Below are 25,493 nucleotides of genomic sequence, written 5' to 3'. Positions count from 1 at the left end.
CATAGGTGATGTCAGTAATGAGCAACCAGAGATTTTAGCTATTCAAGACACTTTCATTGGAACAAATCTGCATTACTTTCTTAGATTTCAAAAAATGTATTTGCCTGCTTCCCAAAATTCCTCTTTCTGAACGCTGAAATATCTATTATTGCTGAGTTGATTGAAGTAAGGTCTAGCATTCTGTTATGCTGCTGGCCTTTTTGCGTTTATTATTTTATTAAGAATATTAGTATCATCATTACAACCCACAGATGCCACCAAATATTGAACATGAAGCTGATACATAACTCATATTGACCAGTGAATTCTCTCATCTTGCTTCAGAAATGTGAATACAAAGTCAGAAGTCACATGACACCAGGTTATAGTCCAATGGGTTTACTTGAAAACATAAGCTTTCAGAATGTAGCCCCTTCATTAGGTGATGAAGGAACTATGTTCCAAAAGTTATTGGTTTCAAATAAACCTGTTGGACTATAAGCTGGTGTTGTGTGACTTCTGACTTTGTCCACCCCAGTCCAACACCAGCACCTCTGCATCATGAATATACTTAGTAATTGAGCGAATACACAAAACTTTTTTGTAAAAGTTAAAACAAATATAGTGAAATATATTGAAACATTGAAAATTTAACACAACACGCATCTCAGGCTGCCTAACGTTTCATCAACCTGAAGGTTTCCATGCACATTTTTCATGCAACAGCAACTTACATTAATATAGCAACTTTAAAATAGTTAAACACCACTACAAGGTGCTTCACAAGAGTTTTATGAAGCAACATTTGTCACGGAATCACATCAGCCAGTACTAGGGCAGGTCATCAAATGCTTGATCAAAGTAGTGGATGTTAAGGTACATTTTAAAAGTGGAAAGGGAGGATGAAAAGTGGAGAGATTTAGGGAGGGAGTTCTAGAACTTTGCATCTTGGCAGCTAAGGATGTGATGGATGGCTTAAAACTGAAGAGACCAAATTTAGTGCAGGGCATCTTAGAGAGTTGTTGGGCTGGAGGTGGTAATTGAGAGAAGAATGGACGAGTGGTGGAGAGACTTGAATAAAATATGAGAACTGTAACTTAGCAACATTTGCTTAACCAGAAGACAATGAAAGTGAGTAAGCTGGGTCAGTGGAATTTGAATTAGGTTAGAATACAGGCAATGAAGATTTGAATATGATGCTGAGTCTAGGCTCAAACAGGTTTAGATTAATGTTGACTTATTATCACATAAAAGTGACTGTAATAAAACTGGAAAGAAAATAAAAACATAAGAAATAGGAGCAGAATGAGTTCATGCAACTCCTCAAGCTTGTTCCGTCATTAAATAAAATCAAGATAGTGTCCCAACACAGATTCTATGGCACCCAACAGTTATAGTTTGCCAAAATGAAAATTATCCATTTATCCTGATTGTTCATGCTATATTAGGGCTTGGTTAGCTCAGTTGACTGGTTTACAATGTAAAGTGATGCCAATTCTTTATCTGTGCTAACATATCACTCCAATCCCTTGTCTTGAATTGCAGCCTTTTATATGGTACCTTATCAGACATCTTTTTGGAAATGAAAATACACTATATCTATTGGTTGTCCTTTATACACAGAGCTTATTAAGTCCTAAAAAGCTCTAAAATTTGTAAAACAAGACTACCCTTTCATGAAATCATGTTGGTTCTGCCTAGGCTTTTTATGAATGTCCTGCTACTGCCACCTTAATAATGAATTTTATCATTTTCCCAGTAACAGATATTAGAATAACTGGCCTATATCTTCCTGCTTCCTGTTGTGTTCCCTTGTTCAGTAGGGTGTAACAGTTGTATTTTCCAACCTGCTGGGACATTTGCAGAATCTAATGAACTGTGAACAATTACAACCAATCCACTATCTCTGCAGCCATTTCTTTAAGACCCAAGGATGCAGGCAATCAAGTCCATGGGATTTGTCATGAATTTTTTTTTAGATTAAATTAAATCTAAAAAAATTTTCTTTGTGCTTCTCCTCGAATGATCGTGATTGTCCTTCCCTACTTTTTGGCACTTGATTTTCTGACTTCAAATTTCCTTGAGAATGGCAATCATAGTGACCAACTGGACTAATAAAAATTGAAATTTAACTGGGATGTGGATATTTAGTTTACTCCTCTCCCCATTTTTGTTGTTCGAGTTTGGGAGCTGAGTGGGTCCAACAGTCAGCACCTTGTAAACTGACATCAGGAAAAGAGATGTCATTACTGGCCACAATTTCAACTGGTCCCAGTGTTTATGGCAAGATGGAGGCACACATTGCATTGAACAAAGCAAACATTTGGCTGCAGGATTGTATAAGACTACCTTCTTTGTGACTCACTGAGTATCTTGGATAACAGAGTATATCCAAGTGGTCCCTTAGAATCCCTACAGTGTGGATACATGCGCTTCAGCACAACAAGTCCACACTGACCCTCCAAAGACCCATTCCCTCTACCCTATATTTTATTCCTGACTAATGCACCTAACTTACACATCCCTAAACAGCCAAATCACCCAACCTGCACATCTTTGGACTGTGGGACGAATTCAGAGCACTCACAGGAAACCCATGCAGACACAGGGAGAATGTGCAAATTCCACACAGGCAGTCACCCGAGGCTGGAATTGAACCAGGTCCCTGGCGCTGTGAGGCAGCAATGCTAACCATGGGGCCACCATGTCACACTTTTCAGATTTGGTTTAATGTAGTTAAGAGAAGACCTGACAACAGCAGTTTGCTTAAATATGAACATATATTGAGTAATAATAAAAGCTGGAAAAAGGAAGGAAAAATAAAAGACTGAACTATGGCCATCTATTTAGTAATTTAAAAAAATGAAAAAGGGAAGAAAAGAAAGCAATGAGTCTCATGCCCTCGTGCACATCAGGGACCCTTCAATCAGTGGTTGGCCTGAAGGCGTAGGTTTATTTCTGGCACTGTTCATGGTCCCATTATTGGAAAGGAAACTTGGAATGAAACTGTCTCCTTTATACAGTGTAACAAAGAGTCAGCACAGAAAAGCAGATACAAAAATCAAGCTGCTTGCATGTACAGAAAACAAATTTTGATTTTAGATTACTTACAGTGTGGAAACAGGCCCTTCAGCCCAACAAGTCCACACCGACCCACAACCCACCCATTCCCCTAACACCATGGGCAATTTAGCATGGCCAATTCACCTGACCTGCACATCTTTGGACTGTGGGAGGAAACCCACGCAGGCACGGGGAGAATGTGCAAACTCCACACAGTCAGTCGCCTGAGGTGGGAATTGAACCGGGTCTCTGGCGCTGTGAGGCAGCAGTGCTAACCACTGTGCCACCATGCTGCACCATTGTGTTGTCTGCAGCATGTATAAGGAATGTTCACAGGATTCATTCAAAGTTTGCAGCTGTTGAATATCATCAACAATTTTAGCCCTTCAGCCCATCCTATACACTGAGGTAAGGAAGAGAACCGGTTCAGACAAAGGAATATTTTCTTCTTCACTTGAACATTCTTTCAGATTCTCTACTTGTGGTGTTGCCCTTTGTTGCTTCTCCACCTATTTAGCAGGTACTGCTATACTGCTGGGCGGTTGGCGAATGCTTGCCACTTGGGAATGTCAGACTTTGGCTCAATCTACTAACTTACTTTCTTCTATGTGTGAGCCAAGTCCTGCGTGTTCTTTAAATGAAGCAATCGGAGAAGATATTCGGTCTCACACTTTAAGTTTATTTTAGCAGTAAGTGGAGAAAGCATACAGAGCTCTGGGTCTAGACTTTTCCGTCCCTGACAAACTATACAGTGTGTCAGTTCAGAAAAATACCACACCCTTCTGTCCCTGACACAGTCTTTTATATAATAAAAAATGACATGCAATCACTGAGGTGGAATCATCTTCTGATTGGCTGTTGATCTGACTCCATTCTCCGCCTCCTTGCATTCCTGGATGTCCGACGCCACGTGACCTTGTTTTGCCTGCGAAACGGAGGACCACATGACCCTGTTTTGCCTGCGAAACGGAGTACCACGTGACCCTTGCACGCCTCCGGCGCATGAAACAGAGCATCACGTGACCTTGTTTTGCAACGGAGCGGAGCACCACGTGACCTCCTTCTGCGCGCGCGCATAATGGAGCATCCCCAAAGGCTTCCGAATGCCAAGTATATTTATACTCGCAGCCAGCCTTATATTTATAAGTAAGTCATATATTTACAAGAAATCCAAAAGAATCTGGCACTGGTTAAGTATGAAGTCTTTGTTGTGCTTCATGGTTTTCTGATCTCACAATGGCCTCTTGGAAAAGTGGATACTCTGATAAGCAAAGTGCATTTTCACAAATTTCACTTATAAAACTAATCAATCCTTGTGGTGAGGGATTTAAACTGTCCTGACATTTTATCATTGCTGGAAAAAGTTGTAACCCCCCCACCCCCCACCATCTCCCTCTCATTCTATCTATTGCCTTGTATTAAAAGTACAGAAAAACAGCATCTGTTCACATTACTACAAAACAGATATGACACCAGAGTCCAGAAACATTTCTTATTTTGTCAGTAATGCACTTCACCATTCCTGTTACTAAGAATAATCAGGGTTAGAGGCTGTTTTATCCACTCTACTCAAGAGTAGGAAGGAGATTACATAGATCAACTCAAATGTCATATCTAATAACATTTCCTCCATTCTCTAGCAGCCTCCCATCTAATTAAAATTGCATTGACCAAATTGCAGAGCACTAAAGGTTATTCAATCATTCAAACAAAAATAAAGAGCTCATATTATCAATTTATAAAGCCTTTTCTAATCCCTTTCCATTTTCTCTTTCACAAAAAGCTTTCAGCTTATTCATTATCTTTTGGATAATTGCACTGTAGTTCTGTGACCTCTGAGGATGTCAATCAATTTTATTGAAGAAAACTGTAAAAGGAAAATAATGAAACAAAACTTCAACTGACTATTTTTTTTCTGAAATGTAGTAAATGCTGTAATGCTTTTACCCCCTCTGAGTATATAGCACCTTTTTGAATACAGCCTTCTCATTAGTCTATTCTTCAACCATTCTTCATGAGGCAACTCATCAGATGTATAGTACATCAGCCACTGGAAAATGTATTTGGACACAGCCCTTCCAGCTATCATGTATGGAAGCACTTATATTTGCAAATAAGTCTACGAAGAAACAAACTACAGACTCATATAACAGCAAAGTATTTGAAAGCACATACACAACAAATTAAAGAATGTTAGAAAAGAAAGTGGGAGAGAAAATTGCAGATTGAATAAATACTTGCAAATATAACAATGGAAGAATAATGGTAAATTGTTTTTATCTTTTACTAATTACTTCATCCAGATACATTGTTCTGCCTTAGGAGATCATTAAGAAACCTTTTGTATTGATGTGGTTTAGCTTTGTGTTTTAAAGGCATCATCAGGTGTTAGCTGGCACCACTTTTATCAGGCATACCCTGGAAATAACACTTATTATGTGCTCAACTGCCCGATGTCTTTATTATAGTGCTGATGAGGAGTTAAAGAAACATACTCACTAAAGCCAGGGGATGCAATGGATGTAAGGAAAATAAAAAGAAACAGTAAAGAAATATTGCATTTATACAGCAAGTTAGTTCTGATAGTTCTATTTTAACTGATTTCATCAACCTGTCTCATACAGGCCTCCATGCTATTGGATCCCTGAAGGTAGTAAAGACCATAATCCTTTCAGTTAAATTAAATTGTTTTGAACATTTTCTCAACTTTTTGCGAACATATACCCTCATTGTTGCATCCAATTTTGTTGTGCTGGGATTTTTTTCATCTTCTACACAAATAAGGCAAGAAATAAAATACTTTTTCACAGACGTTGATAACAAGACTGTCAACTTGAAAGGCTCACAAATTATTTCAGCAAAACCAGAAAAAATTCCATTGTAAGAATTATAAACTCTTCTGCAGCACTGAATAGCATAGTTGTGTGATTAAAGGGATTATAGAGTTTGCCACAGTGCACAGTATTAAAGAGTTCATGTTGCTGTGATATCTCTCCATAGTAACAAGTTTTTTTTAATGTCTGGTGCTAGTTAATTAGCTAACGGGTATTGCCTAAGAATGACGGGATGCTTTTCCAATTGCAAAGTATAGCCTTAATGCTTTCATGATGTGGAGATAAGCTGAATTAAACTCAATCCTTGCTTTTTTTACTGAGTAGACATTTCATATAAATTATTTGAAACTGCAGTTCTACATCTTTGCTCTAATTAGTAAGCAGGAAGCAATTTCAGGAATGTATTTTCAGCGCAAGGTAAAACAGAAATTCTAGTATCTATTTTCTTTTATTCGTCATGTAGAGATCAGCCACTATCTATTTCAGTTGTTCTCAGTCTGAGGTGTGTGGGGATATGTGAGTCAATAGGAGCCTTCCTAGGTGTCTACAACGTAGGGTGGGCAATGTAGATGAATACCAAGGGCTGGTGGTTTGTTCTACAGCCACAATGCTCCTTCACTTCCCTGCTCTTCTCTTTCTCTGTGTTCCTGTCCCTTTCACACCTCAACTCCCAGCCACCATGTTTCTGTTTCTGTCTATTTTCTGTTGTTTCTATTCTCCTGCTCACTCAATGCTCCTGTTCTATCTGGGCTCATTTTCTCTATGCTCCTGTTTTCTCTATGCTCTGTTTTCCCTGTACTTCTGCTATCTCTGTGTTGTGCTTCCCCAGTGCTCTTGTTCCCTACCCACACTGCCACCCTCATCCTCTCCTTAGTTGGCACCTTCTAAAAATCATGAGATTCTGCAGTAAGAAGCAGCACTGCCATCTGCTATCTGTAATGAGATATCTGCTTTCTTAGATGCAACGCTGTACTACAAGTATTATATAATAGTCAATTATAGTACATAGCTTGGGAATTGCTAAAAACATCTTGTTGAAGTTTTTCATCTTGCACTCAATGGGTCATTTGCATAACTAGCATTTCAAAGGGGAACATCATTTTGACTGTATGTGAAGACAGTGCTGAATGGATTACGGGAGGCCTCTGATTGGTAAAGGCATTGCCAAGGAGAATGTAACAGTTGGATATAGCTGACAATTAACTTTCAAGGTTTTTTTTAAAAGAAGTTAAACTAAGTAAGTTGACTCTTAGTGATCAAGGCATTGATCTGAGGAATGAAGCATGGAATCACCATCACCTATTTTGCTACGTTAGAACAAGCACTATGTGCGTACGTGTTCTGTTTGTTTGCAAGGAATATATCACTTCTAATACATACAAGTACACCACACGTGAGCCCAACTAACAATGTTAAACTGGCTGTCAAATTTGAAATAACTCCACAGAGGTCGTTATCCCATCACCAAGTCATCCGTTGTTTCCATGTGCATAGTACTTGACACTGATCCAGTTCCCTCAGAGCTGGCTCTCAGAGTAAGCAGAATCTCTGACGCTCCTATTTATATCTGTCAGGCAGAGCTCTCTCATTGAATCAGGTTAACAGTCCCAATCAGGAAACTCATATTCTATGAGGTCCACCTGGCTGACCTTGTTACAATCGCAAAAAGTATAATTCTCAGCATACTCAGGATTATTTGATAAATTACACTGAAACACATATCACGTCTAATATTGAACACTCTGCTTTGATTCTTAAAAGGTATGGGCTAATTGGATATGGTCAGTACCTTGCCTGTTGCAAACATGCTGTTTGATATGATCCACCAGTCTTTGGGACAAAAAAAGGGGTTCTTATGATTTGAGAACTTTTGATTTAATTGGTGAAACAAGCTCAAATATGTGAATAGCAATCTCCTGTTCCTAAGTGCATGTCAGATATTCATGTATCTTTCAGTTCAACTTATTTTAATTGTTATTTGATGGGATAGAGTCATAGAGCTGTGCAGCACGGAAACAGACCCTTCAGTCCAACCTGTCCATGCTGACCAAATATCCCAACCCAATCTAGTCCTACCTGCCAGCACCCTGCCCATATCCCTCCAAACCCTTACTATTCATATACCCATCCAAATGCCTCTTAAATGTTGCAATTGTACCAGCCTCCACCACATCCTCTGTACCATACATGTACCAACCTCTGCATGAAAAAGTTGCCCCTTAGGTCTCTTTTATATCTTTCCCCTCTCACCCTAAACCTATGCCCTCTAGTTCTAGACTCCTCCACCCCAGGGAAAAGACTTTGTCTATTTATCCTATCCATGCGCCTCATAATTTTGTAAACCTCTATAAAGTCACCCCTCAAACTCCAACACACCAGGGAAAACAGCCCCAGCCTGTTCAGCCTCTCCCTATAGCTCAAATCCTCCAACCCTGTCAACATCCTTGTAAATCTTTTCTGAACCCTTTCAAGTTTCACAACATCTTTCCGATAGGAAGGAGACCAGAATTGCACGCAATATTCCAACAGTGGCCTAACCAATGTCCTGTACAGTCGCAACATGACCTCCCAACTCCTGTACTCAATACTCTGACGAATAAAGGAAAGCATACCAACCACCTTCTTCATGATCCTATCTACCTGCGACTCCACTTTCAAGGAGCTATGAACTTGCACTCCAAGGTCTCTTTGTTCAGCAACACTCCCTAGGACCTTCCCATTAAGTTTATAAATCCTGCTAAGATTTGCTTTCCCAAAATGCAGCACCTTGCATTTATCTGAATTAAACTCCATCTGTCACTTCCCAGCCCATTGGCCCATCTGGTCCAGATCCTGTTGTAATCTGAGGTAATCCTCTACGCTGAGAAAGTGAGGACTGCAGATGCTGGAGATCAGAGCTGAAAATGTGTTGTTGGAAAAGTGCAGCAGGTAGGGCAGCATCCAAGGAACAGGAAAATCGACGTTTCGGGCATAAGCCCTTCTTCAGGAATGAGGAAAGTGTGTCCAGCAGGCTAAGATAAAAGGTAGGGAGGAAGGACTTGGGGGAGGGGCGTTTCAAATGCGATAGGTGGAAGGAGGTCAAGGTGAGGGTGATAGGCCGGAGTGGGGTGGGGGCGGAGAGGTCAGGAAGAAGATTGCAGGTTAGGAAGGCGGTGCTGAGTTCGAGGGATTTGACTGAGACAAGGTGGGGGAGGGGAAATGAGGAAACTGGAGAAATCTGAGTTCATCCCTTGTGGTTGGAGGGTTCCTAGGCGGAAGATGAGGCGCTCTTCCTCCAACCGTCGTGTTGCTATGGTCTGGCGATGGAGGAGTCCAAGGACCTGCGTGTCCTTGGTGGAGTGGGAGGGGGAATTGAAGTGTTGAGCTACGGGGTGGTTGGGTTGGTTGATCCGGGTGTCCCAGAGGTGTTCTCTGAAACATTCCGTAAGTAGGCGGCCTGTCTCCCCAATATAGAGGAGGCCACATCGGGTGCAGTGGATGCAATAGATGATATGGAAAACCGCCTCAACTTCTCCACCCCTCTCACCCACTCGAACCTCTCTCCCTCAGAACGTGCAGCCCTCCACTCCCTCCGTTCCATCCCCAACCTCACTATCAAACCAGCAGACAAGGGAGGCACGGTAGTAGTTTGACGCACTGACCTTTACACCGCTGAGGCTAAACGCCAGCTCGTGGACACCTCCTCCTACTGTCCCCTTGACCATGACCCCACCTCTCACCACCAAACCATCATCTCCCAGACCATCCATAACCTCATCACCTCAGGGGATCTCCCATCCACCGCCTCCAACCTCATAGTCTCACAACCCTGCACCGCCCGTTTCTACGTCCTGCCCAAAATCCACAAACCCGACTGCCCCGGCCGACCCATTGTCTCAGCCTGCTCCTGCCCCACCGAACTCATCTCTGCATACCTCGACACGGTCCTGTCCCCCTTAGTCCAAGAACTCCCCACCTACGTTCGGGAAACCACCCACGCCCTTCACCTCCTCCATGATTTTCGCTTCCCCGGTCTCCAACGCCTTATCTTCACCATGGACGTCCAGTCCCTGTACACCTCCATCCCCCATCACGATGGACTCAAAGCCCTCCGCTTCTTCCTTTCCCACCGTACCAACCAGTACCCTTCCACTGACACCCTCCTTCGACTGACTGAACTGGTCCTCACCCTGAACAACTTCTCCTTCCAATCCTCCCACTTCCTCCAAACCAAAGGAGTAACCATGGGCACCCGCATGGGCCCCAGCTATGCCTGCCTCTTCGTAGGCTATGTGGAACAGTCCATCTTCCGCAGCTACACTGGCACCACACCCCCACCTTTTCCTCAGCTACATCGATGACTGTGTCGGCGTTGCCTCGTGCTCCCACGAGGAGGTTGAACAGTTCATCCACTTTACCAACACCTTCCACCCCGACCTCAAATTCACCTGGACCGTCTCAGACTCCTCCCTCCCCTTCCTAGACCTTTCCATTTCTATCTCGGGTGACCGAATGAACACGGACATTTACTATAAACCGACCGACTCCCACAGCTACCTAGACTACACCTCCTCCCACCCTGCCCCTGTAAAAACGCCATCCCATATTCCCAATTCCTTCGTCTCTGCCGCATCTGCTCTTAGGAGGATCATTTCCAAAACCGTACAACCCAGATGGCCTCCTTCTTCAAGGACCGCAATTTCCCCCCAGACATGGTCGACGCTGCCCTCCACCGCATCTCTTCCACTTCCCGCTCCTCCGCCCTTGAGCCCTGCCCCTCCAACCGCCACCAGGACAGAACCCCACTGGTCCACACCTACCATCCCACCAACCTCCATGTACAGCGGATCATCCGCCGTCATTTCCACCACCTCCAAACGGACCCCACCACCAGGGATATATTTCCCTTCCCTCCCCTATCAGCGTTCCGAAAAGACCACTCCCTCTGTGACTCCCTCGTCAGGTCCACACACCCCACTAACCCAACCTCCACTCCTGGCACCTTCCCCTACAACCGCAGGAAATGCAAAACTTGCGCCCACACCTCCCCCCTTACTTCCCTCCAAGTCCCCAAGGGATACTTCCATATCCGCCACAAATTCACCTGCACCTCCACACACATGATCTATTGCATCTACTGCACCCAATGTGGCCACCACTATATTGGGGAGACAGGCCGCCTACTTGCGGAACGTTTCAGAGAACACCTCTGGGACACCCGGACCAACCAACCCAACCACCCCGTAGCTCAACACTTCAACTCCTCCTCCCACTCCACCAAGGACATGCAGGTCCTTGGACTTCTCCATCGCCAGATCATAGACACACGACGGTTGGAGGAAGAGCACCTCATCTTCCGGCTAGGAACCCTCCAACCACAAGGGATAAACTCAAATTTCTCCAGTTTGCTCATTTCCCCTTCCCCCACCTTGTCTCAGTCAAATCCCTCGAACTCAGCACCGCCTTCCTAACCTGCAATCTTCTTCCTGACCTCTCCGCCCCCACCCCACTCCGGCCTATCACCCTCACCTTGACCTCCTTCCATCTATCGCATTTGAAACGCCCCTCCCCCAAGTCCCTCCTCCCTACCTTTTATCTTAGCCTGCTGGACACACTTTCCTCATTCCTGAAGAAGGGCTCATGCCCAAAACGTCGATTCTCCTGTTCCTTGGATGCTGCCTGACCTGCCGCGCTTTTCCAGCAACACATTTTCAGCTCTAATCCTCTTCGCTGTCCACTACACCTTCAATTTTGGTGTCATCTGCAAACTTACTAACTGTACCTCTTATGCTCACATCCAAATCATTTATGTAAATGACAAAAAGTAGAGGACCAAGCACTGATCCTTGTGTTCATTTCTCAACGGCAGCATTTGTTGTCCAGATCTAATTGTCCTTGGACTGAGTGGCTTGCTGAACCACTCGAGAAAGCAGTCATTGCTGTGAGTCTAGAGTGAGATGTAGTCCAGGCTAAATAAGAATGACAGATTTCTTTCCTTCAAGGACATTAGTAAACAAGTTGGGTTTTAGAACAAATGACAATGATATCGTAGACATCATTGGACTGTTTTTTGTTTCACATGTACTGGTTTATTTTAAATTCCTCCAGCTGATGAACCCATGTTCAAATTGACTTGAACTGTTGGGCATTAGACCTGGCCACTAGATCACTAGTCCAGGGATATTGTCTCCCGATAGATTCTGCCAGACCTGCTGAGTGTTCCCAATGCTTTCCGTTTTTATGTGCAATAAATTCCAGGAGTCATTATCAAGTTTCTTATGCTTTATGAAGAGAAGCGTTTTCTGGGTTCAAGTCGCAGAAATATCAACCTGATAGTCTTTCACAAAAACCCTAATTTAACTCTAACCTGATGCATACATCAACAGGCACTTTTTTATGTTGAAATTTTCTGAAGTATTTATTGATATTTATAGAATTGAGAATAAACTCCAGGAAATAAGGTATCAAAATTCTAATAGAGCTAAAGGTAAGAGATTGTCATCAGCAATTACTCCCAAACAAGTATAATTGTCCACCTGGAAAATTCCAGATGATTTGGTGTCACAGGTTCTGCAGGACCTTGCATGGCTGCTGAGCCAGTCCTCAAGCCTCGTCTCTGACCACACATTTGGCAAGTGTCTCTCGGATCAGTCTTGGCCTTGCAATCACTTACATTCCTTTCTCTGGTTCCTTTTCTGCCAACGGGTGTTCTCAAAGGATTGAGTCCCATCATACAGGAGCTTCCTCTAAGTCTGAATGAGAGTCTCCAACACTTCGACATCTATGTTGCATTTCTTATGGAATTTTTGAAATCTTTGTTCACCTCACATTTGAGTGCCTTCCTTGAGCTGGTGTCTTGCTGACACTATATTGTTAATAGAGTAAAGCATAAATAGCTTGTTGATGCCAAAGTGTGGGAATAGGAAGTTTTATGGATGCACAAACATCTAACTGACAGCTTTATTTATGAACTACAATAGAGAATTATCTCCTATTGTACCTCATTGATTTATTTCTTCTTTTGTCCTTTGCTCCTTTATTGTGTGTCAGGTTTGTTTGATCAATATTATTGCATTTCCTCATTCTGGACTGGTTGATTGAGTTTAATTCTATCCTATCCAGCTAGAATAATTGAAATATTTCCAAACTCTATAGAATAGTGCCTCGTGCAATCTCTAACCTGGGTTTAATGTAATACTGCAGTCAGTTAGGTCTATTTTTCGTTAACCCAGAAGTGGTTGTTAAGCCAAATGCACTATCATGAATTCATTATCTGAGAACCAGCAATCAAATATTACATAGGGAGAGCACAACTCAAAGCTATGGATCAATAGAACGGTGTGGTGGATAACACGAGTCATTGTATATTAGTTTTACCTACCTTCCATTTATGCTTTTAATCTATTTAAAACGGTTCTGGCAAATTGAGTTGACATTTTGTAAACTTTGCTAAAATAAGTTTGATTTTCGAATTAAGGCCCAGGAACAAAAGTGGAGTAATATTTCATTTTACCAAAATTCTATCTATTTTCATATCAGTTCCATCTTTTGTAGTAAATTTCAGTGGGTGCAAACCTTATTTGAACATTAGCAGGAAATTTAATTAGTCTAAAATTTCCACCTAATCATTTGAGTATAAACAGCACCAACATTAGAAAATCAAAGCTGTCTTTTAAGCATTGTGTGATATGTTCTTTTTGTTCTATAATGAGCTATCTTTACTGCTACAAACATTAAAAAATGGATTTACCGATTCATTTCATTCATTTTAACTAGGCTATGCAAAATTAGTTCAGTTTGATGTTGAACAGTATGATAGGTCCAAATTTATATATTGCAATGTGTATGTACTGTCTAATGAGGAAAATACCAAACAAATAGTCTCCTCATTCATTTGTCTCTGTGATAAACCATTATTTGAGTTATTGAAATGCATAAATTGAGAGCAATTAAGGGAAAATATAATAAACAGTTCGAAAACTAATTATTTTAATAACCAATCTGTTGATTACTCAGAAATCATTCTGGACTGAGATTACAAATACAATATCACTTCAACACAGAAGAAAACTCATTGATATCATCCTGTACATGCATGTTCCTTTTCAAGGATCGTGCCAAGATTGGAAGGTTTGAGCAGGTGCCAGGGTTGGAGGCTTTGAGCTATAGGGAGAGGCTGAATAGAGTGGGGCTATTTTCCCTGGAGCGTCAGAGGCTGAGGGGTGACCTTATAAACGTTTATAAAATTGTGAGGGGCATGAATAAGGTGAAGAGCCAAGGTCTTTTCCCCTTGGTGGGGAGGTGGGGGGGGTCCAAAACTAGAGGGCATAGGTTTAAGGTGAGAGGGGAAAGAATTAAAAGGGACCGAAGAGATAACTTTTTTACACAGCCCGTGATGCGTGTATGGAATGAGCTGCCAGAGAAGGTGGTAGATGCTAACACAATTGCACATTAAAAGACACCTGGATGGATATATGAATAAGGAAGGGTTTAGATGGATATGGGTGAAATTCTGCCAAATGGGGCTCGATTAATTTAGGATATCTGGTCGGCATGGATGAGTTAGACTGAAAGTCTGTTTCTGTGCTGTACATCTGTATGACTCTATCCATCTAACATTGAGTTCAAACCAAGATTAAAAATGCCATTATTTCACAGGCATATAACATAAAAGGTGATGGATAAAAATCTTAATAGATTTATCATACTTCATTACCCTTGCCTTGGTTTGCACCATTTTCTGAACTGACACCTTGGGTTTCAGGCAATGTTTAGTTCAGAGTCGGTTTACCGTCTACAGTATTACCAAACTGTGCACTTTTTAAAATTGTATTTTCCATGATCTTCATGGACCATCCCAATGAATTGTACAAATAGAGAGAAAAGGAGGTAAAACCCTGTCCATTGGTTCACTGGATACCTTCTGCCACTGCAGCAACTTCATTGGATTATTCTTTTAATTACTTTAAAAAGTCATGATTATGGATCATAATCCAGGTGACCGTGGAAATGTATCGCTGCTAAGTCAAAATCCTGGAATTCCCTCCTGAAGGGAATTGTGTGTCAACCTACAGCACATGGTCAGTGAAAGGCAGCTCATCAGCATTTTCTCGTGGGCGGCACGGTGGCACAGTGGTTAGCACTGCTGCCTCACAGCGCCAGAGACCTGGGTTCAATTCCTGCCTCAGGCGACTGACTGTGTGGAGTTTGTACATTTTCCCCGTGTCTGTGTGGGTTTCCTCCCATAATCCAAAGATGTGCAGGTCAGGTGAATTGGCCATGCTAAATTGCCTGTAGTGTTAGGTAAGGGGTAAATGTAGGGGTATGGGTGGGTTGCAGGTCGGTGTGGACTTGTTGGGCTGAAGGGCCTGTTTCCACACTGTAATGTAATCTGTAAACAACTAGAGACGAGCAATAAATCTTGGCCAGCCCATGTCCCCCAAGTGAATAAAAATGTTTTAAGAACCTTTCCAGTTGACAGTGAATATATCCTGAGCTTCTTGCTCAGAATTCTGTGATTCACAATATTGAAATAATTGATTGCCATTTCCAAATAGTTTATTAAAAGACATTGAAACAAATTGTAAATGGGCAATAATGCTGCATTTACATAGCATCTCATCACATTAAAATATCAAGCAACTTCGCGTTTGTTAATTCTGAAGTGTTTTGTATAAACATTCCATTGTTTAAATATGTACCTTCAGTTTTTTATAACTCAAATAGGGACCATGTTTGAAATCTCATGGGAAATTAAATTCAAATAGAATAATTACACTTAAAATTTGTTTTGAGAAATGATTGAAAGTGTTCATATGACAATCTGGATGCAAAGTTGTCTTACATGATTGGACTTTTCCTTTTAACATTTTCACCACATTTTGTGATTACATTTTATCACTCTTTCTCCTTTGTTCTCACCATGGATACACATAAGGATCTGAGTCTAAACCATTGGACATTAATTACTATTTCACTGAATATTTTCCTAGTACATACCAGAGAATCCAAGTACTTGCTTTACACACATGGAAAAAAACAACACAAAACCCTGATAAGCAGGACTTTCTAACTTTCAACCCATACTCAAGTTCAAAACTCATGTCTTCTACAATGAAAAATATAAATAACTGCAATACAAAAAAAAATTGTACACGTGTCCAGATGAATTAGTGATGCTATCTTCAGAGGTGATTGGTAATAAATTGTCAAAAATAATAGCAACAATTAGCATTTCTGAAACTACTGTTAACTCAGTACATTACATCCCAAATAGGTGGAAAATGCCTATCATTCGCTCTTTCTTCATATGAAAGTAAGAAATTACTAGACAAAAAAAGACCAAAGTCCTCCACTTTCCTGATAGTGACCAAGTGCTTTCTGGGTATGGAGCACCTACACTGTGATCTGGAAAGCATTAAATTACATGGCTCAGGCTGGAGAGATCGCTTGACATTTACTTCACTATGATGTTCATGGGTTCATATGATATATTGCATCAGTTGAATATTTTATATCTACTGCGTAGCTAAGTACCTTAATTGCTTACTTGGTAAGTTTCCCCACTCTTTTCTTTGGCATATTTTCATAGGAGGTACACAATAAGTGTGATCAAAGTTTATTTTCAATAAATGAGTGGACCTGGAGATTAAGGTATGTGGAAGATTGTTCCACTGCTTAACTATTCATGTGAGGAAAAAGAAGTTAATGAAGGAAGCATGATGGGATGTATACAATTGGAGCTGTTGGTTATGAGCTTTTCAAGCTATACCACCTTTAGGATTGATGATTTGGAGATGCCGGTGTTGGACTGGGGTGTACAAAGTTAAAAACCACACAACACCAGGTTATAGTCCAACAGGTTTAATTGGAAGCACACTAGCTTTCGGAGCGACGCTCCTTCATCAGGTGGTTGTGGAGGGCTTGATCATAACACAGAATGTATAGCAAAAATTTGCAGTGTGATGTAACTGGAATTATACATTGAAAAATTGATTGTCTGTTAAGCCTTTCATCTGTTAGAATACAGCAATAGTTTCACTTCTTTCATGTGTAAATCACAAAAACCTTTTTTTTAAAGTTGCATTCTCGGGTTAGCTGTAAACAATGGTGATAGCTAAACAATATGTTGAAGGTGTTAGCCCCCTGTGTTCTCTGTCTATGACCTGATGTTTAGATTGATTCTAATCTAAAAAGTGAGATCTGTTATCTGTTATCTCACTTTTTAGATTATAATCAATCTAAACATCAGGTCATAGACAGAGAACACAGGGGGCTAACACCTTCAACATATTGTCGAGCTATCACCATTGTTAACAGCTAACCCGAGAATGCAACTTTAAAAGAAAGGGTTTTGTGATTTACACATGAAAGAAGTGAAACTATCACTGTATTCTAACAGATGAAAGGCTTAACAGACAATCAATTTTTCAATGTATAATTTCAGTTACATCACACTGCAAATTTTTGCTGTACATTCTGTGTTATGATTGAGCCGTCCACAATCACCTGGTGAAGGAGCGTCGCTCCGAAAGCTAGTGTGCTTCCAATTAAACCTGTTGGACTATAACCTGGTGTTGTGTGATTTTTAATTTAGGATTGATGCACTGCTTAGAAATTAAATATCTACAAGATAGCAAAAAAAAAGACTAGCAAAGAATGTGTGAACTTAAAAGTAAACTGACAGAAGGAGTTATTACCTTTTTAATAAGGATGTGAATTCCAAATATTCACAACCCACTGAATAAAAAGATGTTTCTTATGTCCCCTGTAATCCTTCTGGGAGAAAGTGAGGACTGCAGATGCTCTAATCCCTCTAATCCTTCCACCAATCATCTTAAATCTATGCCTCCTGGTATTCAACCTCTCTATTATGGAAAACAGGACTTTGCTTTCTGTTTTATCTTCACCACTTATAATTTTGTATATCTCAATTAAATGGCACCCACAGTCTCCTCTGTTCTAAGGGAATTAGCCCTCGTCTGTCCAATTTTTCTTTATACAGGTTGTTCTGCTATCACGTGACAATTGTGTTCCTCTGCAACCTTGCACCATAGAAAATCGCACTATGCAAGACAAGTAATAGAAAATCACTATATATGTTCAGTAGAAAGTTTTCATTATCCAAACAACATCCACAATTTGTCAAACGCATTGTAGCCAATTCACGCTGACGAAACACACGTTATAGCAGAATGATCTTTAGTTGTAATTTTTTTAAAAACTGGCAATATTCTTGCCAACCCCTCTGTATTCCCTCTAGAACAATTAAGTCCTTCCTGTAATACAGTGGCCAGAGCAATACACAAAATTCCAGCTGAAGCTTAACCAGAGTTATATAGTTCCAGCATTACATCTTGTTTTTGTATACTATTCCTCCTTCAATAAAAGCATTCCATATTCTTTGTTCATCATTTGTGTACCTGAGCTGCCAACTTCAAGAATCCTTGAACATTCACTTCAAGGTATCGCACTTCCTCAATCCCTCTCGACATCTTTCTACTTATTGTGTGTTTCATATTTTTCTCACCCTCCTCAGATGCATTATCTCATACCTCTCCAGATTAAATTCTATCTGTAAGTTCTCTGCCCATTCAACCAAACCATGGATATCAATCTGGAGATGACAGTTATCCTAGTCACTATCAACTACACAGCCAATTTTTGTATCATCTACAAATTTCCCAAATGAACCCCCTGCGTTATGTCCAAATCATTAATATATACAACAAAGCAAAAGACTTAACACTGAACATCACTATGGAACATCACTAGGAGCTGCATTCCCTTTCCAAAAAGGTTCATTGAGCATTACCTTTCTTTCTGTTACTGTGCCAATTTTGGATCCAACTCATTACATTCTCCTGTATCTGATGGACTTTTACTTTTCTGACCAAATGTGGGACTTTGTCAAATGCCCTACTAAAATCCATATAGACAACATCCATGCCACTACTCTCATCAATCCTCCTTGTCAGTTCCTCAAAAAAAGTTCAATTAAGTTAGTAAGACACAGCTTTTCCTTCACAAACCCATACTGACTATCCCTATTAATCATGCATTTCCAAGAGACAGCTCATTATGTCTCAGAATTGATTCTAACGATTTTTTTTAACCACCAAAATTGGACTAAGCAGCCTATAATTATGTAGCCTATTCCTCTCAGCCATTTTTATAAAATGGTACAATATTCACAAACACTGATACCTTGTCTGGTTTTTTTAGTGAGGATTAAAAAATAATCCTCAGAACATCTGTTCTTTCCTCCCTGGCTTCCTTCAATGGCTTGAGATATAATCTGACTGGACCTGACTACTTATCCACATTCAAGTATGTGAGTCCCTCTAGTCCTTCCTCTCCTATTGTGCTTTAGTAGATAATATTTCACACCCCTTCTCTTTAACTAAAAGGTCTGCATCAACCTGTTCTGTTGTTCAGACAAAGATGAAGTACTTATTAAAAACTCTGCCCATATCTTTAACATCTGCATATGAATTACCTTGTACATCTCTTATAGGCCCTTTTGCTTTGAATGTACTGAAAGGTGTCTTTGGGCTATTCTTGATTTTACCGGCCAATATTGTCTTCACTGCTTCTCTTTGTCAAACTTAATTTTCTTTTTTACTTCTGTATTTTCTATAATGCATCACACATTTTTCACTCTTAAGATTGATTGCGACTGTCATATGCTTTCTTTGTCTGCTTTATCTTACGTTATATGCTTCCAGATGAGAGGGTTCTAGATTTGCCAGCTTTTTTTCTTTGTGAGGACATGTCTAGAATGTGCCTGGAGAATTTTGTTTTTGAATGCATTCCACTGCTCAGTCTTGTTTTTTTTACAAATAGCTGAACCAGTCTACCTTTACCAGATCACCTCTCAGCTCTATCAATTTAGAATTTTACTCTTGTTCTGTCTTTGTCCTCTTTCACAATATATATTATGGTCACTGATTCCAAAACGGTTACCCACCACATGCTCCCTCCACTTGCCCAGCTCCATTCCCTGACAATCTAGAATTGTACCCCTCTCATTGGGCTTCTTACATCGTAGCTAAAAAATGTTCTCTTGAAAGCTGTTCAAGAGTTTCGTGCCCTCTGTGCCTTTCACACTGATCATATGCCTGCTGTTAATAGAGCAGATCTATTACAGCACTATTGTATTTACAATCAGAAATTTGTTTACACATTCACTCTTACATCTCCCTCCCACTATTTGAGGTCTGTCTACACACCTAGTAACATGTCTGCCCCTACATTGCTTCTGAGCTCAACCCATGTCTTTATTTGATGATTTATTAGTGTATCATCCTTTCTGTCAGCTGTAATTACCCATAGCCATCCTTCCTTATTCCTTCTCTATCCTGCATGAGAACTCTATATCCAGGGTTGTTGAGTTGCCGTTCTTGCCTTTCCTTAAGCAAGTTTCCATTTTAGCAATGACATCATGCTGCCATGTGCCTATCTATGCCCGCAGCTCATTAGTTTAAATGCTATACACCTTGTATTTATAGATGTATCTTTTCGCTGTGCCAAATTTTTGTGCGACACACATTTTTGCCTGTCTTTCTCCTGACTTTCAGAATTATTCATGGACTTTTCATCTCTTATTCTGTGCTCTGAATTGGTCCTTTCTGAATTTGTTCTTGGGTTCCCATCGCTTGTCAATCTAGTTTAAATTTGTCACAAGTGCAAATATCCCTGCAAGGATATTCATCCTGGTTTTGTTCAGGTGTCATCCACTCAGCTTGTACATTTTAATTCCACATCATAATCTCATTTTGAGTATAATTTAATTTCTACCAAGCATTTACCGTGTGCTGAGAGGCATTCCTTCATCGAAGATATGCTCCCAGCTAACACATATGGGAATAGTCCAGTTGTGACCATTAATAACAGCACTTTGAAGTATTAAACATTTTAAACACGTAAATAGCATTACAATTTATAACTTGTACATATCCATGTTTTCCTAATTGCTGTGGCAAACTTGTCAGGGCTAATTTTCTGAATTAGTGTTGCTGATAGGAAGTACCAGCCTTGCATATTTGAAAATAATGGGCACTAGACCCATAATTATTCATACACATAATGTCCCCAGCATGAAAATAATCTCTACATTGTCTTTTCTCAGGCCATTGTTTAACAAACAGCCTGGGCTGCTATTTTTGAATGAACTTGCTTTGTAAACACAGTGGCAAAAAACAATAAAGACCCAATAAGATAATATATCACCCACAAAAATTGCTTGTTCTTAGTTGCAATAAGTCCTTTGTGAAAATGTTTAGTGAAGAAGGAAATATGTAGTGTTTCTGACTCAATGAAGAACTTCTGGTGACAAATAAAAGTTGTTTTCTTTGAACCCCGGCTAACTTCTATGTTGAACTGAGGTAGAGAGGAGTGAAATGTAATAAATCCAGAAACTAAGTATCCAGAGTGACTGGCTGGGTTTGTAATACAGAGTCCAGTACCTACATGACCTGGACATCTTCCTACATGTAGTCATAGATTTTTGACATGGGCATTATATAATCTCTAAGATTACTGGCACCTCCCTTGATGTGGTTAAAACCAGACTTGGCACTACTGTGGTGTAGTCCTATTTCTAACCCGTCTTCAACCTACTGAGTGAAAATGAGGACTGCAGATGCCGGAGATTAGAGTTAAGGCTGTGGTGCTGGAAAAGCACAGCAGGTCAGGCAGCATCCGAGGAGCAGGATAATCAACGTTTCGGGCAAAAGCCTTTCATCAGGAATGTGCCTTTCATTCCTGATGAAGGGCTTTTGCCCAAAATGTCGATTCTCCCGCTCCTCGGATTCAACCTACCGAGCCTACTGGGAGTGCTGGGTCAGTGAAATTATACCAATTTTTGAACTTTGCGACCTTGTCTTATCCCTTGGTTCTCTGAACCACTGTACTTGAGCAAATCTAATTCATTCATTTTACTTTATCTCCCCTTATTTATTTCTGTTCCTTTAAGAGCCCTATGCTCCAACTAATAAGAGCTGCACTGTGAGAATGTTTCAAGCTATCAAACATTCAGGAAAATATCTCACCTTCAATCAGCATAACTTCCAATAGCCATTAAGGCAGGGAACAGAGACTAATGGAACTGGTATCTTAAATATGCATCTTTTCTTTGGACAAGGCTGCGTCAGTTGCTGTGCGATTGATTTTATTCTGAAAAGCTGCTGATAGAAGCAGGTTAATGTGTTGCTGCATGGATTCCTGTTGTGGGAAATGCTGTCAATCTTTTAGGCTCTTAAGAAACTTCGTGATTCAATTTCCATGGCAACTTTGACAAATGAATGATGGACACAATTAGCAAAACCTGTTGGAGTAAAAAGGCAACCTCATCTGCCTTCCTTCGAGTGTTAACTTTTCAGGATCTGAAGACATTAGAATATCCTTCTCACTGATATTCCTGCAGTGTTCATACCATCAATAAATTAAATGGAAAGTTCAAAACTTACTGCAGTGTGTATGATAGTAGGACTCCAGATTTGCTGCAGTGCAGGTTTTAGTGCCAGTATTAATGAGATCAAGGTTCCATTTGAATTGAAATTTGCAGTCTTCTTGTTGTGTAGTGCCTCCTGCTGGGTAAAACAGAAATACAATTATTTATTTAATATGTAGAAGAGAAGAGTCACCCCTACCTAATTTTTAGAGATGAATAGAAGGAATTGACTTGAATTGGAACAGGGAAACAGGGTTAACAAATTGAGTTTGGTGTGTCTCTTCTTCAGGGCAATACTGCACTCAAAACGTTAACTCTGTTTCTCTCTCCACTGTCAATGTGCTGAGTTGCTCTCACATTCTTTGTAATTATTTCAGATATCCAGAATCTGCAGTAGTATGAATTTATTTGAATTTGAAATGGTGTCTTTCACATCCCTAAGCATTTCAGATTTGTGATTACATGAAGTATGTTGCAGACACATAGGTTGCCAGTGAAGTGTATGGCCTCCCACAACTGTGATAGCAGAAGTCTGTGTTTCACACTGGGTGATCCACGCAATGCATCAGTAACCTGAAGGGTCTCTAATAATGTTTACATCATTTTTGTTTTGTGTGAGTTGATTGTAGTGCTTTTGATTGTATTGACAATATTAATCCCTGGAGCCTGTTTTTTTTTCTAATATATGTATTGCTAAAATTGACAAAAATGTAAGCCTTGCTATCCTCCAAGTCTGTCTGCACTCTCCTACAATGAAAGTCAGCCCTTAATCCACCAACCATGCTTCAGGCTACTAAGAAAGAACTTTGTGGGAACACAAGACCAAGCAAAAGGCACAAGGAAGGTTATGAAAATATGCAATCGATTATGGTATGGACAACTCGATAGTTTACTTGATGGTTAGAATGGTTGTTTTGTGCTGGCTTTTATTTGTGCATTATGGCCAAGAAGATGTCTGGACAATCAGTAAAGAATCACTGTTGTGTTCATTGGAACTAAACTTGGGTGAATTAATCATGCAGGGCCCCGTCAGAAGAGGAATTTATTGGTCATCTCTTCCCTTGCTGTCAATGCTGTAACATATTGTGAATTTTCAGCAAGCTCCTTTCCATCCATTTTGGTGCCATTTCTGATACTGGGACTGTCACCACATGTGACCTCTATTTTCATTTAATAGGTAGATATATGCAGCAACATCAGATTTATTTGTTACAGACAAAGCAGCAAAATATTTCAAAGCATTTCAAAAGTGTGATATCAAACTAAGTAGGGATATTAGGACAGGTGGGTAAAGAGTTAAGGTTTGAAAGAACATCTTAAATGAGAAGAGAGAGATAGAGAGGTGAGAGATTGCTCATGGAAATTCCAGTGTTTAGGGTATAGATACCTAAAAACATGACTGCGAATGGTGGATTGTTAAAATAGAAGGTATGGAATCATAGAATATTACAGCACAGAAGGAGGTCATTTGACCCATCGTGTCTGTCCAGGCTCCTGAAAGAGCTACCTGGTTGGTCGCATTCTCCAGCCCTAACTCCATGGCCCTCTAAATTTATCATATTCAAATATGTATCCAATTCACTTTTGAAACTCATGTGGAATCAGTCTCCTCCATTCTCCCAGGCAACACAATCCAAATCCTAACAACTTGCTGAGTAAAGAAGTTTCTCCTCATTTCACTGCTTGATCCCTTACTGATGATCTTAAAATTGTGATCCCTAGTTACTGACATAACAGCTAGTGGAAACAGAACATCCTCTTATCCTGCCATCTTGTGTTGCCCTATCACCCCTACTGTTATTCTCAATGATCAGACAATCTCTGCATATCTCCTCATGTTGCTTCCTACTTATATTCCCTCTCCCGAACTCTGGACTTTCTGTGCCCAACTCAGGAAAAGACTTTCTTTCAAGTTTCTTACGACTTTCCTCTCAAATTTACAATTATGCAGTGCTTGGCTTTCAATTTATTATAGCTTTTGTTGATACTGATTACCTAAGTCAGAATGTCTTGACCATTTTCAATGCCCTATCTCCAATAAAACCATTCATCTCTGTAAATCTAGTCTTTTGTCCTGGTGCATCCATAAATTCCGGCACCTTGCGTCAAGTGATGTAATTCTGAATATATTTGACATTCAGTCAGTTTAACCATCTTTCATTAAATATGATTGCACCTCTTAATGTATTATCAAATTATGCTCTCCATTACTGAAACTGTTCACTATTCTAAGATCTGCCAAAAATGCAAAGATTAATCTCTAGTTTCTCTTCTCATAAATTATCCTCTTAAATCACCCTCCCTTATCTCCCCTACCTCCCTCACTCTCACCTTGACGAATAATTATAAGCAACTCACTACTTTATTGTCACTAAGATTGAGGCAATCTATTCTGCTTCTTAATCTTTACCTGCTCAGTCTATCAGGACAAAACATCCTCAAATATTCTTCGTACGCATACCTCTGAACTCATCTTTCTCTCGGTTTTCTTCCATCATCCATTTATGGTCTCTACAACCTCATCATTGCTGTGAGACTAACCCCCTCCTCCCTTAATTCAGTTCTGACCAATCTATTGAGCAATCAACTTTCTTTTCTGAACCCCACATTAGCTGATATTATTAATGGGTTCTTCTCCATTTTCCAACCCAATGTTCAAAAGTGCTGTATTTCATCGTGCTATCATTTGCCATTTTTCCTACAATACTACAGACAGTTTGTAACCTGGCCACTGAAATAGCCTTTGTAAAAGTCAGAAATCACGCCTTTTCCAACTGTGACAATAAAAACCATCACTCCTCATCCATCTGCAACCTTTGGCACAGTTGATGAAACCATCCTTATCCAACTGCTTTTCCCATCCGGATGGTATGTTCCCAGTTTATTTTTATTTTTATTTATCAAAACATAGCCATAGAATCATCTATAATGGATTCTCCTCCCATCTCTGCACTGTTGCCTCTCAGTGATCGATTCTTGGCTTCTGTTTCTCTTCTACAAGCTATTCTTCAGCAACAAATTCTGGAAACATCAAATCACCTCACTGCTTCTTCCTTCCATTTTCTTCCAGCTTTGCAAACCTTTGAGCTATCACTCTGCATTTTGTGGCCATGCTTTCAGTTTGTCTTGGTCTTAAGCTCTGGAGTTACCACATTAAACTTTCCTGTCTGTCTACCTCTCTCTTT

At 40.3% G+C, this 25,493-nt stretch overlaps 1 protein-coding gene across 4 annotated transcripts in view; it reads left to right on the top strand.

Moving 5' to 3' along the window:
* The window catches only part of LOC140483676 (kelch domain-containing protein 8B-like), a 202,986-nt gene that overhangs the window by 72,567 nt on the left and 104,926 nt on the right, over nt 1–25,493 (top strand). The gene's annotated exons all lie outside the window — the stretch shown is intronic.

Source organism: Chiloscyllium punctatum, chromosome 12 (genome assembly GCF_047496795.1).
Source record: "Chiloscyllium punctatum isolate Juve2018m chromosome 12, sChiPun1.3, whole genome shotgun sequence".
Classification (NCBI taxonomy): domain Eukaryota; kingdom Metazoa; phylum Chordata; class Chondrichthyes; order Orectolobiformes; family Hemiscylliidae; genus Chiloscyllium; species Chiloscyllium punctatum.
The sequence above is the reverse complement of the archived record's forward strand: the minus strand, read 5'-3'. Positions and strand labels throughout refer to the sequence as shown.